We start from the raw sequence: 18,614 nt of genomic DNA on the forward strand, positions 1-18,614 counted from the left end.
CCCTCGTTCTTTAAATGACACAATCCCAAGGAGGACACCTAAACACGAGCCGTAATGGCCTCATCTTCGGCAGGCTCCTCCAGTTTTTTTTTCCGATTTTTTTTACGTTGTGCTGACCCTCATTCTTTAAATGACGCTATCCCGAGGAGGACACCTAAAGGGAGCCGTAATGGCCTCATCTTTGGCAGGCTCCTCCAATTTTTTTTACATCGTGCTGACCCTCGTTCTTTGAATGACGCTATCCTGAGGAGGACACCTAAAGGCGATCCGTAATGGCCACATCTTCGGCAGGCTCCTATGATTTTTTTCCGATTTTTTTTTACGACGTGCTGACCCTCGTTCTTTAATTGACGCTATCCCGAGGTGGACGCCTAGAGGCGAGCCGTAATGGCCTCATCTTCAGCAGGCTCCTCCGGTTTTTTTTTTCATTTTTTTTGTCGTGCTGCCCCTCGTTCTTTAAATGACACTATCCCGAGGAGGACACCTAAAGGTGAGCCATAATGGCCTCAACTTCAGCAGGCTCCTCTGGTTTTTTTCCGGTTTTTTTCAGTACGTACTGACCCTAATTCTTTAAATGACGCTATCCTGAGGAGGACACTTAAAGGCGAGCCGTAATGGCCTCATCTGCGGTAGGCTCCTTCGGTTTTCTTTTCCAATTTTTTTACGACGTGCTGACCCTCGATCCTTAAATGACGCTATCCCGAGGAGGACACCTAAAGGCGAGCCGTAATGGACTCATTTTCAGCAGGCTACTCCGGTTTTTTTTGCCGGTTTTTTTTACGTCGTGCTTCCCCTCATTCTTTAAATGACAATATCCCGAGGAGGACACCTAAAGGCGAGCCGTAATGGCCTCATCTTCGGCAGGCTCTTCCGGTTTTTTTCCGATTTTTTTTACATCGTGCAGACCCTTGTTCTTTAAATGACGCTATCCCGAGGAGGACACGTAAAGGCGAGCCGTAATGGCCTCATCTTCGGAAGGCTCCTCTGCTTTTTTTTCTGGGTTTTTTTTACGTCGTGTAGACCCTCGCTCTTTAAATGATTTATCTCGAGGAGAACACCTAAAGGCGAGCTGTAATAGCCTCATCTTCGGAAGGCTCCTCCGGTTTTTTTTTTTACTATGTGCTGACCATCGCTCTTTAAATGACGCTATCCGAGGAGGACACCTAAAGGCGAGCCGTAATGGCCTCATTTTTGGCAGGCTCCTCCGGTTTTTTTCCTTTTTTTTACTTCATGCTGACCCTCGTTCTTTAAATGACGCTATCCCGAGGAAGACACCTAAAGGCGAGCTGTAATGGCCTCATCTTTGGCTGGCTCCTCCGGTTTTTTTTCTGGTTTTTTTTACGTCGTGCTGACCCTCGTTTTCTAAATGACGCTATCCCGAGGACACCTAAAAGCTAGCCGTAATGGCCACATCTTTGGCAGGCTCCTATGGTTTTTTTCCGATTTTTTTTTACGACGTGCTGACCCTCGTTCTTTAAATGACGCTATCCCGAGGTGGACACCTAAAAGCGAGCCGTCATGGCCTCATCTTCAGCAGGCTCCTCCGGTTTTTTTTTTCCGGTCTTTTTTACGTCGTGCTGTCCCTCGTTCTTTAAATGACACAATCCCAAGGAGGACACCTAAACACGAGCCGTAATGGCCTCATCTTCGGCAGGCTCCTCCAGTTTTTTTTTCCGATTTTTTTTACGTTGTGCTGACCCTCATTCTTTAAATGACGCTATCCCGAGGAGGACACCTAAAGGGAGCCGTAATGGCCTCATCTTTGGCAGGCTCCTCCAATTTTTTTTTACATCGTGCTGACCCTCGTTCTTTGAATGACGCTATCCTGAGGAGGACACCTAAAGGCGATCCGTAATGGCCACATCTTCGGCAGGCTCCTATGATTTTTTTCCGATTTTTTTTTACGACGTGCTGACCCTCGTTCTTTAATTGACGCTATCCCGAGGTGGACGCCTAGAGGCGAGCCGTAATGGCCTCATCTTCAGCAGGCTCCTCCGGTTTTTTTTTTTCATTTTTTTTGTCGTGCTGCCCCTCGTTCTTTAAATGACACTATCCCGAGGAGGACACCTAAAGGTGAGCCATAATGGCCTCAACTTCAGCAGGCTCCTCCGGTTTTTTTCCGGTTTTTTTCAGTACGTACTGACCCTAATTCTTTAAATGACGCTATCCTGAGGAGGACACTTAAAGGCGAGCCGTAATGGCCTCATCTGCGGTAGGCTCCTTCGGTTTTCTTTTCCAATTTTTTTACGACGTGCTGACCCTCGATCCTTAAATGACGCTATCCCGAGGAGGACACCTAAAGGCGAGCCGTAATGGACTCATTTTCAGCAGGCTACTCCGGTTTTTTTTGCCGGTTTTTTTTACGTCGTGCTTCCCCTCATTCTTTAAATGACAATATCCCGAGGAGGACACCTAAAGGCGAGCCGTAATGGCCTCATCTTCGGCAGGCTCTTCCGGTTTTTTTCCGATTTTTTTTACATCGTGCAGACCCTTGTTCTTTAAATGACGCTATCCCGAGGAGGACACGTAAAGGCGAGCCGTAATGGCCTCATCTTCGGAAGGCTCCTCTGCTTTTTTTTCTGGGTTTTTTTTACGTCGTGTAGACCCTCGCTCTTTAAATGATTTATCTCGAGGAGAACACCTAAAGGCGAGCTGTAATAGCCTCATCTTCGGAAGGCTCCTCCGGTTTTTTTTTTTACTATGTGCTGACCATCGCTCTTTAAATGACGCTATCCCGAGGAGGACACCTAAAGGCGAGCCGTAATGGCCTCATTTTTGGCAGGCTCCTCCGGTTTTTTTCCTTTTTTTTACTTCATGCTGACCCTCGTTCTTTAAATGACGCTATCCCGAGGAAGACACCTAAAGGCGAGCTGTAATGGCCTCATCTTTGGCTGGCTCCTCCGGTTTTTTTTCTGGTTTTTTTTACGTCGTGCTGACCCTCGTTTTCTAAATGACGCTATCCCGAGGACACCTAAAAGCTAGCCGTAATGGCCACATCTTTGGCAGGCTCCTATGGTTTTTTTCCGATTTTTTTTTACGACGTGCTGACCCTCGTTCTTTAAATGACGCTATCCCGAGGTGGACACCTAAAAGCGAGCCGTCATGGCCTCATCTTCAGCAGGCTCCTCCGGTTTTTTTTTTCGGTCTTTTTTACGTCGTGCTGTCCCTCGTTCTTTAAATGACACAATCCCAAGGAGGACACCTAAACACGAGCCGTAATGGCCTCATCTTCGGCAGGCTCCTCTAGTTTTTTTTCCGATTTTTTTTACGTTGTGCTGACCCTCATTCTTTAAATGACGCTATCCCGAGGAGGACACCTAAAGGGAGCCGTAATGGCCTCATCTTCGGCAGGCTCCTCCAATTTTTTTTTACATCGTGCTGACCCTCGTTCTTTGAATGACGCTATCCTGAGGAGGACACCTAAAGGCGAGCCGTAATGGCCACATCTTCGGCAGGCTCCTATGATTTTTTTCCGATTTTTTTTTACGACGTGCTGACCCTCGTTCTTTAAATGACGCTATCCCGAGGTGGACGCCTAGAGGCGAGCCGTAATGGCCTCATCTTCAGCAGGCTCCTCCGGTTATTTTTTTCATTTTTTTCGTTGTGCTGCCCCTCGTTCTTTAAATGACACTACCCCGAGGAGGACACTTAAAGGTGAGCCATAATGGCCTCAACTTCAGCAGGCTCCTCCAGTTTTTTCCGGTTTTTTTCACTACGTGCTGACCCTAATTCTTTAAATGACGCTATCCTGAGGAGGACACCTAAAGGCGACCCGTAATGGCCTCATCTGCGGCAGGCTCCTTCGGTTTTCTTTTCCAATTTTTTTACGACGTGCTGACCCTCGATCTTTAAATGACTCTATCCCGAGGAGGACACCTAAAGGCGAGCCGTAATGGACTCATTTTCAGCAGGCTCCTCCGGTTTTTTTTGCCGGTTTTTTTTACGTCGTGCTTCCCCTCATTCTTTAAATGACAATATCCCGAGGAGGACACCTAAAGGCGAGCCGTAATGGCCTCATCTTCGGCAGGCTCTTCCGGTTTTTTTTCCGATTTTTTTTACATCGTGCAGACCCTTGTTCTTTAAAAGACGCTATCCCGAGGAGGACACGTAAAGGCGAGCCGTAATGGCCTCATCTTCGGAAGGCTCCTCTGCTTTTTTTTCTGGGTTTTTTTTACGTCGTGTAGACCCTCGCTCTTTAGATGATTTATCTCGAGGAGAACACCTAAAGGCGAGCTGTAATAGCCTCATCTTCGGAAGGCTCCTCCGGTTTTTTTTTTTACTATGTGCTGACCATCGCTCTTTAAATGACGCTATCCCGAGGAGCACACCTAAAGGCGAGCCGTAATGGCCTCATTTTTGGCAGGCTCCTCCGGTTTTTTTCCTTTTTTTTACTTCATGCTAACCCTCGTTCTTTAAATGACGCTATCCCGAGGAAGACACCTAAAGGCGAGCTGTAATGGCCTCATCTTTGGCTGGCTCCTCCGGTTTTTTTTCTGGTTTTTTTTACGTCGTGCTGACCCTCGTTTTCTAAATGACGCTATCCCGAGGACACCTAAAAGCTAGCCGTAATGGCCACATCTTTGGCAGGCTCCTATGGTTTTTTTCCGATTTTTTTTACGACGTGCTGACCCTCGTTCTTTAAATGACGCTATCCCGAGGTGGACACCTAAAAGCGAGCCGTCATGGCCTCATCTTCAGCAGGCTCCTCCGGTTTTTTTTTTCGGTCTTTTTTACGTCGTGCTGTCCCTCGTTCTTTAAATGACACAATCCCAAGGAGGACACCTAAACACGAGCCGTAATGGCCTCATCTTCGGCAGGCTCCTCCAGTTTTTTTTCCGATTTTTTTTACGTTGTGCTGACCCTCATTCTTTAAATGACGCTATCCCGAGGAGGACACCTAAAGGGAGCCGTAATGGCCTCATCTTCGGCAGGCTCCTCCAATTTTTTTTTACATCGTGCTGACCCTCGTTCTTTGAATGACGCTATCCTGAGGAGAACACCTAAAGGCGAGCCGTAATGGCCACATCTTCGGCAGGCTCCTATGATTTTTTTCCGATTTTTTTTTACGACGTGCTGACCCTCGTTCTTTAAATGACGCTATCCCGAGGTGGACGCCTAGAGGCGAGCCATAATGGCCTCATCTTCAGCAGGCTCCTCCGGTTATTTTTTTCATTTTTTTCGTTGTGCTGCCCCTCGTTCTTTAAATGACACTACCCCGAGGAGGACACTTAAAGGTGAGCCATAATGGCCTCAACTTCAGCAGGCTCCTCCAGTTTTTTCCGGTTTTTTTCACTACGTGCTGACCCTAATTCTTTAAATGACGCTATCCTGAGGAGGACACCTAAAGGCGACCCGTAATGGCCTCATCTGCGGCAGGCTCCTTCGGTTTTCTTTTCCAATTTTTTTACGACGTGCTGACCCTCGATCTTTAAATGACTCTATCCCGAGGAGGACACCTAAAGGCGAGCCGTAATGGACTCATTTTCAGCAGGCTCCTCCGGTTTTTTTTGCCGGTTTTTTTTACGTCGTGCTTCCCCTCATTCTTTAAATGACAATATCCCGAGGAGGACACCTAAAGGCGAGCCGTAATGGCCTCATCTTCGGCAGGCTCTTCCGGTTTTTTTTCCGATTTTTTTTTACATCGTGCAGACCCTTGTTCTTTAAAAGACGCTATCCCGAGGAGGACACGTAAAGGCGAGCCGTAATGGCCTCATCTTCGGAAGGCTCCTCTGCTTTTTTTTCTGGGTTTTTTTTACGTCGTGTAGACCCTCGCTCTTTAGATGATTTATCTCGAGGAGAACACCTAAAGGCGAGCTGTAATAGCCTCATCTTCGGAAGGCTCCTCCGGTTTTTTTTTTTACTATGTGCTGACCATCGCTCTTTAAATGACGCTATCCCGAGGAGCACACCTAAAGGCGAGCCGTAATGGCCTCATTTTTGGCAGGCTCCTCCGGTTTTTTTCCTTTTTTTTACTTCATGCTAACCCTCGTTCTTTAAATGACGCTATCCCGAGGAAGACACCTAAAGGCGAGCTGTAATGGCCTCATCTTTGGCTGGCTCCTCCGGTTTTTTTTTTTGGTTTTTTTTACGTCGTGCTGACCCTCGTTTTCTAAATGACGCTATTCCGATGACACCTAAAAGCTAGCCGTAATGGCCACATCTTCGGCAGGCTCCTATGGTTTTTTTCCGATTTTTTTTTACGATGTGCTGACCCTCGTTCTTTAAATGACGCTATCCCGAGGTGGACACCTAAAGGCAAGCCGTCATGGCCTCATCTTCAGCAGGCTCCTCCGGTTTTTTTTTCCGGTCTTTTTTACGTCGTGCTGTCCCTCGTTCTTTAAATGACACAATTCCAAGGAGGACACCTAAACACGAGCCGTAATGGCCTCATCTTCGGCAGGCTCCTCCAATTTTTTTTTCCGAATTTTTTTACGTTGTGCTGACCCTCATTCTTTAAATGACGCTATCCCGAGGAGGACACCTAAAGGGAGCCGTAATGGCCTCATCTTCAGCAGGCTCCTCCGTTTTTTTTTTACGTCATGCCGACCATCGTTCTTTAAATGACGCTGTCCCGGGATGGACACCTATAGGCGAGTCGTAATGGCCTCATCTTCGGCAGGCTCCTCCGGTTTTTTTTTTGTTTATTTTTTTTTTGCGTTGTGTTCACCTTGTCCTTTAATTGACGCTATCCCGAGGAGGACACCTAAAGGCGAGCCGTAATGGCCTCATCTTCGGCAGCCTCCTCCGGTTTTTTTTACGTCGTGCTGACCCTTGTTCTTTAAATGACGCTATCCCGAGGACACCTATAGGCTAGCCGTAATGGCCACATCTTCCGCAGGCTCCTATGATTTTTTTCCGATTTTTTTTTACGACGTGCTGACCCTCGTTCTTTAAATGACGCTATCCCGAGGAGGACGCCTAGAGGCGAGCCGTAATGGCCTCATCTTCAGCAGGCTCCTCCGGTTTTTTTTCATTTTTTTCGTCGTGCTGCCCCTCGTTCTTTAAATGACACTATCCCGAGGAGGACACCTAAAGGTGAGCCATAATGGCCTCAACTTCAGCAGGCTCCTCCGGTTTTTTTCCTGTTTTTTTTCACTACGTGCTGACCCTAATTCTTTAAATGACGCTATCCTGAGGAGGACACCTAAAGGCGAGCCGTAATGGCCTCATCTGCGGCAGGCTCCTTCGATTTTCTTTTCCAATTTTTTTTACGATGTGCTGACCCTCGATCTTTAAGTGACGCTATCCCGAGGAGGACACCTAAAGGCGAGCCGTAATGGACTCATTTTCAACAGGCTCCTCCGGTTTTTTTTCCGGTTTTTAGTTACATTGTGCTTCCCCTCATTCCTTAAATGACAATATCCCGACGAGGACACCTAAAGGCGAGCCGTAATGGCCTCATCTTCGGCAGGCTCCTCCGCTTTTTTTTTCTGGGTTTTTTTTACGTCGTGTAGACCCTCGCTCTTTAAATGATGCTATCTCGAGGAGAACACCTAAAGGCGAGCTGTAATAGCCTCATCTTCGGCAGGCTCCTCCGGTTTTTTTTTTTACTATGTGCTGACCATCGCTCTTTAAATGACGCTATCCCGAGGAGGAAACCTAAAGGCGATCCGTAATGGCATCATTTTTGGCACGCTCCTCCGGTTTTTTTCCTTTTTTTTACATCATGCTGACCCTCGTTCTTTAAATGACGCTATCCCGAGGAAGACACCTAAAGGCAAGCTGTAATGGCCTCATCTTCGGCAGGCTCCTCCAATTTTTTTCTGGTTTTTTTTTACGTCGTGCTGACCCTCGTTCTTTAAATGACGCTATCTCGAGGAGGACACCTAAAGGGGAGCCGTAATGGCCTCATCTTCGGCAGGCTCCTCCGGTTTTTTTTTACGTTGTGCCGACCATCGTTCTTTAAATGACGCTGTCCCGGGATGGACACCTAAAGGCGAGCCGTAATGGCCTCATCTTCGGCAGGCTCCTCCGGTTTTTTTTTTACGTTGTGTTGACCCTCGTCCTTTAATTGACGCTATCCCGAGGAGGACACCTAAAGGCGAGCCGTAATGGCCTCATCTTTGGCAGCCTCCTCCGGTATTTTTTTCTGGTTTTTTTTTACGTCGTGCTGACCCTCGTTCTTTAAATGACGCTATCCCGAGGACACCTAAAGGCTAGCCGTAATGGCCACATCTTCGGCAGGATCCTATGGTTTTTTTCCGATTTTTTTTTACGACGTGCTGACCCTCGTTCTTTAAATGACGCTATCCTGAGGAGGAGGCCTAGAGGCGAGCCGTAATGGCCTCATCTTCAGCAGGGTCCTCCGGTTTTTTTTTCATTTTTTTTACGTCGTGCTGCCCCTCGTTCTTTAAATGACACTATCCCGAGGAGGACACCTAAAGGTGAGCCGTAATGGCCTCAACTTCGGCAGGCTCCTCTAGTTTTTTTCCGGTTTTTTTCACTACATGCTGACTCTAATTCTTTAAATGACGCTATCCTGATGAGGACACCTAAAGGCGAGCCGTAATTGCCTCATCTGCAGCAGGCTCCTTCGGTTTTCTTTTCCAATTTTTTTACGACGTGCTGACCCTCGATCTTTAAATGACGCTATCCCGAGGAGGACACCTAAAGGCGAGCCGTAATGGACTCATTTTCAGCAGGCTCCTCCGGTTTTTTTTCCGGTTTTTTTTACGTCGTGATGCCCCTTATTCTTTAAATGACACTATCTCGGGAAGGACACCTAAAGGGGAGCCGTAATGGCCTCATCTTCGGCAGGCTCTTCCGATTTTTTTTCCGGTTTTTTTACATCGTGCAGACCCTAGTTCTTTAAATGACGCTATCCCAAGGAGGACACGTAAAGGCGAGTCGTAATGGCCTCATCTTCGGAAGGCTCCTCCGTTTTTTTTTTTGGGTTTTTTTTTACGTCGTGCAGACCCTGGCTCTTTAAATGATGCTATCTCAAGGAGAACACCTAAAGGCGAGCTGTAATAGCCTCATCTTTGGCTGACCATCGCTCTTTAAATGACGCTATCCCGAGGAGGACACCTAAAGGCGAGCCGTAATGGCCTCATTTTTGGCAGGCTCCTCCGGTTTTTTTCCTTTTTTTTTTACATCATGCTGACCCTCGTTCTTTAAATGACGCTATCCCGAGGAGGACACCTAAAGGCGAGCTGTAATGGCCTCATCTTTGGCAGGCTCCTCCGATTTTTTTTCTATTTTTTTTTACGTCGTGCTGACCCTCATTCTTTAAATGACGCTATCTCGAGGAGGACACCTAAAGGGGAGCCGTAATGGCCTCATCTTCGGCAAGCTCCTCCGATTTTTTTTACGTCGTGCCGACCATCGTTCTTTAAATGACGCTGTCCTGGGATGGACACCTAAAGGCGAGCCGTAATGGCCTCATCTTCGGCAGGTTGCACCGGTTTTTTTTTTGTTGGTTTTTTTTTTGCGTTGTGCTGCCCCTCGTCCTTTAATTCACGCTATCCCGAGGTGGACACCTAAGGGCGAGCCGTAATGGCCTCATCTTCGGCAGGGTCCTCCGACTTTTTTTTCTAGTTTTTGTTACGTCGTACTGACCCTCGTTCTTTAAATGACGCTATCCCGAGGACACCTAAAGGCTAACCGTAATGGCCACATCTTCGGCAGGCTCCTATGGTATTTTTCCGATTTTTTTTACGACGTGCTGACCCTCGTTCTTTAAATGATGCTATCCCGAGGAGGACGCCTAGAGGCGAGCCGTAATGGCCTCATCTTCGGCAGGCTCCTCCGGTTTTTTTTCTGGTTTTTTTCACTACGAGCTGACCCTAATTCTTTAAATGACGCTATTCGGAGGAGGACACCTAAACGTGAGCCGTAATTGCCTCATCTGCGGCAGTCTCCTTCGGTTTTCTTTTCCGATTTTTTTTACAACGTGCTGACCATCGTTCTTTCAATGACGCTATCCCTAGGAGGACACCTAAAGGCGAGCCGTAATGGACTCATTTTCAGCAGGCTCCTCCGTTTTTTTTTTTCCAATTTTTTTTTACGTCGTGCTGCCCCTCGTTCTTTAAATGACACTATCCCGAGGAGGACACCTAAAGGCAAGCCATAGTGGCCTCATCTTCGGCAGGCTCCTGCGGTTTTTTTTTTCCGGTGTTTTTTTACATCGTGCAGACCCTCGTTCTTTAAATGATGCTATCCCGAGGAGGACACATAAAGGCGAGCCGTAATGGCCTCATCTTTGGGAGGCTCCTCCGGTTTTTTGTTTTTTTGGTTTTTTTTTCACGTTGTGCAGATCCTCGCTCTTTAAATGACGCTATCTCGAGGAGAACACCTAAAGGCGAGCTGTAATAGCCTCATCTTCGGCAGGCTCCTGCGGTTTTTTTTTTTACTATGTGCTGACCCTCGCTCTTTAAATGACGCAATCACGAGGAGGATACCTAACGGCGAGTCGTAATGGCCTCATTTTTGGCAGGCTCGTCCCGTTTTTTTTCCCTTTTTTTTTACATCATGCTGACCCTCGTTCTTTAAATGACGCTATCCCAAGGAGGACACCTAAAGGCGAGCCGTAATGGCCTCATCTTCGGCAGCCTCCTCCAGTTATTTTTTTATGGTTTTTTTTACGTCGTGATGACCCTCATTCTTTAAATGACGCTATCTCAAAGAGGACACCTAAATGGGAGCCGTAATGGCCTCATCTTCGGCAGGCTCCTCCAGTTTTTTTTTTACGTCATGCCGACCATCGTTCTTTAAATGATGCTGTCCCGGGATGTACACCTAAAGGCGAGCTGTAATGGCCTCATCTTCGACAGGCTCCTCCGGGTTTTTTTTGTTGGTTTTTTCTTTTACGTTGTGCTGACCCTCGTCCTTTAATTGACGCTATCCCGAGGAGGGCACCTAAAGGCGAGCTGTAATGGCCTCATCTTCGGCAGGCTCCTCCGATTTTTTTCCGATTTTTTCTACGTCGTGCTGACCGTCGTTCTTTAAATGACGCTATCCCGAGGACACCTAAAGGCTAGCCGTAATGGCCACATCTTCGGCAGGCTCCTACGGTTTTTTTCCGATTTTTTTTTACGACGTGCTGCCCCTCGTTCTTTAATTGACACTATCCCGAGGAGGACACCTAAAGGCGAGCCGTAATGGCCTCATCTTCGGCAGCCTCCTCAGGTTTTTTTTCCGGTTTTTTTTTTTTACATCGTGCTGACCCTCGTTCTTTAAATGACGCTATCCTGAGGAGGACACCTAAAGGCGATTCGTAATGGCCTCATCTTTGGCAGGCTCCTCCGGTTCTTTTTTTCCAAATTTTTTTACGTCGTGTTGACCCTCGTTCTTTAAATGATGCTATCCCGAAGAGGACACCTAAAGGCAAGCCGTAATGGCCTCCTCTTCAGCAGGCTCCTCCGGTTTTTTTTTTACGTCGTGCCGACCATCGTTCTTTAAATGACGCTATCCCGGGGAGGACACCTAAAGGCGAACCGTAATGGCCTCATCTTCGGCAGGCTCCTGCGGTTTTTTTTGTCGGTTTTTTTTTACGTCGTGCTAACTATCGTCCTTTAATTGACACTATTCTGAGGAGGACACCAAAAGGCGAGCCGTAATGACCTCGTCTTCGGCAGGCTCCTCCGGTTTTTTTCTGGTTTTTTTTTTCACATCGTGCAGACCCTCGCTCTTTAAATGATGCTATCCCGAGGAGGACACCGAAAGGCAAGCTGTAATGGCCTCATCTTTGGCAGGCTCCTCCACTTTTTTTTACTACGTGCTGACCCTGGTTCTTTAAATGACGTTATTCCCCGGAAGACACTAAAGGCGAGCCGTAATGGCCACATCTTCAGCAGGCACTTCTGATTTTTTTTACTACGTGCTGACCATCGTTCTTTAAATGACGCTATCCCGAGGAGGACACCTAAAGGCGAGCCGTAATGGCCTCATCTTCGGCAGGCTCCTCTAGTTTTTTTTTTCCATTTTTTTTACATTGTGCTAACCCTCGTTCTTTAAATGACGCTATCCCGAGGAGGACACCTAAAGGCGAGCCGTAATGGCCTCATCTTCGGCAAGCTCTTTCGGTTTTTTTTTTACTACGTGCTGACCCTCGTTCTTTAAATGACGCTATCTCGAGGAGGACACCTAAAGGCGAGCCGTAATTGCCTCATCTTCGGCAGGCTCATTCGGTTTTTTCCGATTTTTTTTCTCTACGTGCTGACCCTCATTCTTTAAATGAAACTATCCCGAGGAGGACACCTAATGGCGAACCGTAATGGCCTCATCTGCGACAGGCTCCTCCAGTTTTCTTTTCTGATTTTTTAACATCGTGCTGACCCTCGTTCTTTAAATGATGCTATCCCGAGGAGGACACCCGTAATGGGCTCTGTAACAATGGGCTCTGTAACAACCATTTGCAGTGATAAGACTAGCACGTTGACCATGAATCAGGTATGTTGGGATGTATCATTTGAATTTTCATTGGATTCTGGTTTTAGGCAATTTTCATAAATTTTCTGGAGATCACACTTCAAGAAACTGTTTCTGTTTTAGTGGTTCAGCAATCAAATACATGCTTGGTGGGGTTAAAACCTTCGTCTTCACACTTCACATGGATTTTGACATACCAGACTTATCAATATTTTCACTAGTGCTATTTTACCTGTGAAATTCGGAGATCACACAAAATGGGAGAATAGAAGGAGATGTAAACCATAGAATTCAGGTTTGGTAGATGAATAGAAGAGATTGTGAATCCTTAAAATGAAAAGTTTATTTTACAGCGGGAGAAGCACAATGCCTTTTATTGTAAAAATGTCTTGTAGTTGAATGTCAAGAAGAGCCTAAGCTAAGAGTTATAAATATATGGATATTGTAGTGGATTTAGAAGAGATCAGGAATGAATGTATTAAAACTTAGAAGGCCCCGCATGCCCGTGCATGGTGGGTGGGTGGTGGAGAAAGAAAGGATAGTGCCTATTGACTGAAATAGAATTTTTCATAAGAGTTTATCAGATGGAGAATTTTCCAATTGTTGAAAGTAGAGGCCAGGAGAAACTTCAGGTGAAAATTCAACCATAGTATTGTTGCTCCTGGCATCCCATGTCGATGCTCACCAGTTTAGGTTGTATATAATAAGCCTTCCGCATTTAAGGTAAATTAGGAGCACAAAATTTCATTGATTCTATGGAATTTGGAAGATATCGATTGAACTCTCGTCGATTTGAAATTTGGGAACATTTTAAAGGAAGTTAATTTCTATGGGTCATAGTTGACATTGATAGTTAACTTTAAGGCAGATTTTCTGTCTATATCTTGAATTTTATTAAATACTTTATGACAGATGACTGTGGTGGAGGCTTATGCTGGTGGGAAGAAGAATGATCCTCCTGGTAACAAGTCAGAGCTCTCTCCCAAGCTCCACTCTTTGCTCATTGAAGGTGTTGCACAGAACAATAATGGCAGTGTTTCTGTCCCTGAGGTTTGCTTGAACTGATCTTGTTATACTTTGTTTTACTCTTCTCTGTATGGACAATAATTTTGGTGCTGCTGCATTATGCTAAAGTCTATCCTTGACAGGGTGGTAACGATGTTGAGGTTTCCGGATCACCAACAGAAAAGGCAATTTTACATTGGGGATTAGAGGTCTGTTTTCAGTAATAAAGTTTATTCCCTATTTTTGTGTGTGAAGCTTATATTCTTACAGTTGCTTGTAAATGTTAATCAAATATCAGATTGGGATGAACTTCGACTCTACTAGATCGGAATCATCAATTATTCACGTTTTCCCTTTCAATTCTGAGAAAAAACAGGCGGAGTTGTAGTACAAACGGTATTCTCTCATAGACAGTTTAAGCTATTGCTGCTGTATCTTCTTTGTAATGTGGATTTCTATTTTTAATTGCTTCAGTTCGATCACTATTTTGTGCCTGTGTTGTCCGTGTTTCATTCACATCTATGAACACTAACAAGTAACTCCAATGTCATATTAAATATTAATAACTGTCAACTCACTCTTAAATCTGAATTAAACACTGATATGTCCGTTTCACTTTCAAGTTGTGAGATTATCTACATACCCAGTAAAGTATGCAAGTTGACTGGAACATCATCACAATATGCTTGTACTGCATAATGATGTAATCATCTGTTTTATCATATCGTGCACCTTAAATAAGCAAATTTTATCTCTGTATGCAGGCTGACTCTGAAGTTCACATACACTGGAAAGGTGCTGCTGAGATTGTCCTAGCCTGCTATACACGGTACATTGATGCAAATGACCTGTTGGTATCTGTGCTTTCATAAAGGCATTCTTCTGTTTTTTGTTTGTTTGTTTTCACTTTCTTTTCCTGTTTGGAAATAATCTCAGCCAAGGCGTATTATCCTCTCTCTCTCTCTCTCTCTCTCTCTCTCTCTCTCTCTCTCTCTCTCTCTCTCTCTCTCTCTCTCTCTCTCTCTCTCTCTCTCTGTTTTTCACTGGACTGTGTCAACCTATTTTACAAAGCAAATAAATGTAGTTTGGATGATTCAACCTTTAGTAGTTCACTTGCTTGATCTGTAGAAAGTCCTAGATAGTGAAATTTTCCTGGGTTGCAGATGGTATCTTTCAGAAAAGCTATTGAAGACATGGCTGCCGAGAGTTTACGTTGTGTTGCCATTGCATATAGAACATTTGAAAAGGAGAATGTTCCAGCCACTGAAGAAGAACGGGCTCACTGGTCTTTACCAGAAGATAATCTTGTTTTGTTAGCTATTGTTGGTCTGAAGGCAAGTATTTTCCTCTGAATACATGTCTATCATTGTCATTGATGTTTATAATGTATTAATATTTTCTTGTGCTTTTGTTTTTCTCTAATTTAAAATTTATTGTGTTTTGCACACTCATTCCTAGCTGCCAATCTCATCTGTTTGCTTAATTGCAAGTGGTTGGGACTTGGGACTCTGCAGGGATTATAGTTTTGTTAATTTAATTTACCGTCCATGACAATATCTTGTAAGTGGATTCTGTGCATTTGGATTTAACACGGGAATCATTGATAAACTCTAACATATGATAGCATTTGACTCTAGGATACGCTTCTGCTGGTTATATATCTGATTCTTAATCTCATATTTGACATGCAGGATCCTTGTCGACCTGGAGTCAAAGATTCAGTGGAGCTTTGCCAAAAATCTGGGGTTAAGGTACTTATTTTCAATTATCCTCAATAGAATTGTTAAATTACCGTGTCCATTGTATTCTTGGAGGTGATGCGATGGAAGCTCATTACAGAAAGCAGAATATGCATGGTGGCCATGTTAGCAGTTGTAAAATATGCTACAAGACTATAATAATAAAAATAAGAAAAATTCAATCCAGCTACTTTCATTGTCAGTGATTTCATGTGATTATAACTGATGCCAAAGAAGCACTGACTCGGTGCGTCTAGAGACAGATGCATTGCATGTAGGTGGAATAACATACGGAGTGCTGAATTACGCCCTGGTCTATGGACTTAAATTTTTCTTTATTTTCAAACGTGTTTATTGCTTTCAAATTTGATGGCTTAAAGATTAGCAAGACCAACATTAATAACTTCGTTTGATGATAATGAAATACAATGGTGCTTTCCATATCCAGTTTCTACATTCTATAAATAATCCTTTTCTGCCCCTTTCTTTTTTTTTGTTTCGATTAATTCTAGGTAAAAATGGTCACTGGTGACAATGTCAAAACTGCAAAAGCAATTGCTGTGGAGTGTGGAATACTTAATTCCCTTGCTGAAGCTACAGAGCCAATCATCATTGAAGGAAAAACTTTTCGTGCCATGACAGATGCACAGAGAGATGAAATAGCTGAAGCAATATTAGTAAGAATCCTGACAACAATATTTTCAGGCTCTTAAGAAAGAGGTATTTTTCGTGGTGAATGATATTTATTGGCAATATGATTACTAGGTTATGGGGTCATCTCCTAATGACAAATTATTGCTTGTGCAAGCATTGAGGAGGAAGGGACATGTTGTGGCTGTAACTGGGGATGGAACAAATGATGCTCCTGCACTACATGAGGTCTGGCTACTACTACACTACTACTATCTTCTTTTTTGTGCTAGTGATTGTGTTGTTTTCTCAAATTTTAAGTACCACAACAATCTTTATCGATGTCAATACTTGTAATTGTATATTGAACACCATGAGAGTTTGTTTACCCCTGGTATACCTGTCTTGTTTTCCTGTTTGTGTAATCACGTGATAACAAGTCCCTAGGTTTATTCGATGTATGAATCTACTATCTCTTGATCATAGAATTTTCTGTTCTAATGAATTGAACTATTTCTTTCTTTTTTCCCTTTTTAATTTATTTCTATACTTTCTGAATATAGGCTGATATAGGTCTTGCAATGGGTATTCAAGGAACTGAAGTTGCAAAAGAAAGCTCTGATATTATTTTGGATGGCAATTTTGCTTCAGTTGTAAAGGTTGGACCTATTTCTTTTCGATTTGAGAGATCTAGTTTGTTCTTAAATTATCTTAAAAAATGATGCATCTTTTATGGTTGGTATTTACATCTTAAAAAATAATTTTATTTCTGGCATTACTAGATGGGTATTTAGGTAGTTAGTCAATATGCCAACCAATGAAAGGTTTGTATATAATTGAACTGCACCGTTTTGGATTGCTTTTGTGTAGTGTTTTGCAAGCTGAACATGAATTTGATATTTTTAGCATACCTCTTATATCTTTCAAAATCTATGCGCTTGCAGGTCTGCTGTCTCCCTGTGTTTTGTTCTCTGGCTTTGCCCCTCAATTTATGTTCAGCTGACTTATTGCTCTTTCTACAGCTTTTGTGGATAAATCTTATCATGGATACTTTGGGAGCTAGCATTGGCAACTGATCCACCAACTGATCACCTTATGGATTGGCCTCCAGTGGGCCGAAGGTCGGAACTTCAGTTTCTCTAATTGTGCCTTTTTCTTTGGATCATGACATTTTCTTGCTATGTTTTTCTAGTGTTACAGCACCTGAAGAATTGGATGAATGTCATAAAATTTTGTTCCTTGTAGATGCATTTTTGAATGATGCACCCAACAATAAAGAAAGAAATTTAATTGAAAGTGTGAATAGTGCAGCTCTATTATTAAATCTAAAGATTTTGGTTATTTCAATAGAAGAGAGAAATTTTAAGTGCAATGAATAATAGTCATACCCCTCGAAAACAAAATTGTTGCCAACAGTCCTAAACAGCATATTGAAGGCTGCATTTATTTTGTATTTACATTATCGATATTGGTCCTATTTTCATTTGCAGCTTTATTATCCAAGCGATATATGCAGTGCCTATGCGCTTCAATGGTTTTTTTGACATGGAGTTTTGTCTTGTATCCTTTTCAGAGAACCTCTCATAACAAATATTATGTGGAGAAATTTGCTGATACAGGCGAGTTTTGTTTCTCATTTCTCAGTTAACTGCTTGTCATTGTAGTCTGCAAGGATTATTTACCTATTGGTTTATGATGTCCTGCATTTCAATTACCGTTGTTATGCTATACTCTTCTGTAAACTGAATTGCCGATTATGATTTGAACTCTTCAGGCAATGTACCAAGTATCTGTGTTGCTTGTTCTGAATTTCCGAAGTAGGAGCATACTGGGTCTGACACATGACAAAAATGATCATGCAATTAAAGTGAAAAACACTCTGATCTTCAATGCATTTGTTCTGTCTCAAGTAAGTTGTCTTTAGTCCATTTGCATTTTAAATGGTAAAGTTGTGTGTTGGAAGAATTACCAATGTTAGTTTCCTTATCTTTTTATGCATGTTCTATAATAGTATTGGTGGTTGTGCTGTAATGGTGATTGCTAATTTCCAATAGGTGCTAATTGTATCTAGAAAACCAAAGCCTATTGCAATTTTCCTGAGATGTCTTGCTACTCACTCTTATTTACATTACTGCTAAATCCTTGTGATGCGTTAGTGGTTGGCAATGCATGCCCAGTTCATGCACCATATATTCGTTGTCATTTTGGTAGCTTTGCTGTAGTGTGCTCATCTTATTTCAATTCTAAAAAAATGTGTTCAAAACTGCAGATCTTTAATGAGTTCAATGCACGAAAGCCAGATGAGTTTAACATATTCAGTGGAGTCACGAAAAACTACCTGTTGTGCTTCAGGTTTGTCTTATTTTAACTCCTCGTTATTTGTCTCTCGTATGAAATATTTTCAAGGTCACCCTAAAATTGCTTTGTGTTTAGATCATCATCATCGAATTCCTCGGCAAGTTCACTTCAACAGTCAGGCTTAATTGGAAGCAGTGGCTGATCTCTGTCATCATTGGGTTCATAAGGTCAGTTGATCATCTGCACTAGATCCGCGAGTGTATTTTTCTCTTTGCTTGTAGTTTTGATCCGTCCCTACTTATAACTAGAAATTGCCTAAACCCTATTAGCTATATTCAAGTTATTCTAAGCAAGTGGTGAAAGGAGCTTAGCAACTTAGAATACCATAAAAATCCTAGAAAATTTTAAAAAACTCTAAAAAAGCTTAAACACTCTAAAAAATCCTAAAAAACTCTAAAAATCTTAGAAGATCCTAAACCCTAAACCCTAAAAAATTCTAGAACCATAAAAAACGTAGAAAACTCTAAAAACCCCTAAAAACAAAAAAAAAACCCTGAAAAACACTAGAAAATC

General features: G+C 43.4%; 1 pseudogene; it reads left to right on the forward strand.

The window, feature by feature from the left end:
- Positions 1 to 12,318: 12,318 nt before the first annotated feature.
- LOC112763441 (calcium-transporting ATPase 8, plasma membrane-type-like) lies at positions 12,319 to 18,305 on the forward strand (annotated as a pseudogene).
- Positions 18,306 to 18,614: the final 309 nt, after the last annotated feature.

The sequence above is a fragment of the Arachis hypogaea genome, chromosome 17, assembly GCF_003086295.3.
Source record: "Arachis hypogaea cultivar Tifrunner chromosome 17, arahy.Tifrunner.gnm2.J5K5, whole genome shotgun sequence".
NCBI classification, from domain to species: domain Eukaryota; kingdom Viridiplantae; phylum Streptophyta; class Magnoliopsida; order Fabales; family Fabaceae; genus Arachis; species Arachis hypogaea.